Source organism: Acyrthosiphon pisum, chromosome A3, assembly GCF_005508785.2.
Source record: "Acyrthosiphon pisum isolate AL4f chromosome A3, pea_aphid_22Mar2018_4r6ur, whole genome shotgun sequence".
Lineage (NCBI taxonomy): Eukaryota > Metazoa > Arthropoda > Insecta > Hemiptera > Aphididae > Acyrthosiphon > Acyrthosiphon pisum.
The window spans coordinates 30,176,936-30,178,826 of NC_042496.1; the positions used below are offsets into that span (position 1 = coordinate 30,176,936).

Below are 1,891 nucleotides of genomic sequence, written 5' to 3' on the forward strand. Positions count from 1 at the left end.
TCGATAACCGTTCAGTTAGTTGATCAAGATCATAATCCGATTGATAATTTTGTGGGGGCATTGACAATTGTGTTACATATTAAACGTTACGGGGTCTTGAGATGGGGTTGAAATTCAATATAAACCCGCTACTTCGGATTAGTACGACTAGTCATAAGACTAAAGTGCTACCCAGCAACATCAAATCAAATAAAAAAATTGACAGTGAAGAATAAAAAAGTTTTGCAAGCTCTGGGTTATCAATTAAAGCAGAATGCCTGTAAGTGATATTTTAGATATAACTTCACAGTACGAGACGGATTCTAAAATTACAAAAATTGAATATCATTCATACGCGCCGTATACAACATAATTTAATAATAATGATGAAATACGTTTATCGATCCAGCAAACGGATGTATATCCATATCTACACGAAAGCTTTATTTTTTTGGAAGGAATAATTACTGATGCTACCAAAGTGAAACTATCTAATAACGGTTACTCCTACCTTTTTGAACAAATACGATTGGAAATCAATGGGATAGAAGTAGAAAGCACACGTGCTCTGGGAATCACTAGCTCGTTGAAAGGATACTTATCCGGTACACCAGACAACTATAATTGTTATGAAAATTCTGGTTGGAATTTTAAAAACGCAACGCAATCGGAAAATGATAAAGGCGAATTTAGTGCTTGTATTCCATTAAAATATTGGTTAGGTTTGTTTGAAGACTATAAAAGAATATTGGTGAATTCTAGATTGGAATTAATATTAACTCGAAGTCATAACGATTTAAATGCTTTAACTTTAAAAGCTGGAGTACTGCTTCTGAGGGTAAAATCATTTTATACAAAATAGTTTGGAAGGTTCCACATATTACTGTTGACGATGAAGAAAGGTTGAAATTATTGAAACTTATAGAAAAAGAAAAAAGTTTGTTTATTCCTTTTAGATCTTTTGAAACTTTTGAATATCCTGAACTCGGAACCACTAAAAAAGTTGTATGGAATTTGAAAACTGCTTCAAAATTAGAAAAACCATGATTTGTCATAATTGGATTACAAAAAGGACGTAAAAATGTATTAACAAAAGATTGTAGTATATTCGATCACCGTAATTTAACAAAAGTTAAAGTATTTTTGAACTCGATAGCTTATCCATACGATAATTTGAATTTAGATTTTTCTAAAAATAGTTTTACCTTATTATATAATATGTATACATCGTTTCAAGAATCGTACTATGAAAAAAATATTCGTAACCCGATATTGAGCCCTTCTACTTTTCTGGCAAACGCACCAATTATAGTCATCGATACTTCGAAACAGAACGATTCAGCCACTGCCTCAGCAGTTGATGTTCAATTAGAAATTGAAGCTTCAGAAGCGCTTGCAGGTATGACTGCTTACTGTTTATTAATTCATGATCGTATTGTAGAATATGTACCTTTTACTAGAGAAGTAAGAAAACTTGTGTAAATATAATTAAGAATTGAAAAAAAAAATTACCGTGGAAAAGCTGGCTGTGAACATACAAATATATACTACTATTAATTTTTAACAATTTGCAAACGTCTGTAAAACATTTTGATAGAAATTCACTTCCTTGGTCACTTAATATCTCATCTGGGATTCCGTGAATACATACGAAAATTATTACGAAAGCCTTTGCCACCACGTTAGCGGTGTGACAAGGTATAGCTACCCCCAAACTGAACTTTGTTAAATCACACTGCATTGTAAGTATATAATTGTTACCCAACCCGGTTGTGACTAAAGGTCCCACAATGTCCAAAAATATTTTTTAAAATGGTTTTGTACTTGTCGTAGTAATGACCATTGGATATTGAATATGTTTGTTAGTATTTTTATTTATTTGACATTCTGTACAGTTCTTTATATATTCCTT

The 1,891-nt window shown here is 31.7% G+C and overlaps 1 protein-coding gene across 3 annotated transcripts in view; it reads right to left on the reverse strand.

Moving 5' to 3' along the window:
• Positions 1 to 1,891, reverse strand: part of LOC100570184 (nose resistant to fluoxetine protein 6) — a 125,830-nt gene that overhangs the window by 101,063 nt on the left and 22,876 nt on the right. The gene's annotated exons all lie outside the window — the stretch shown is intronic.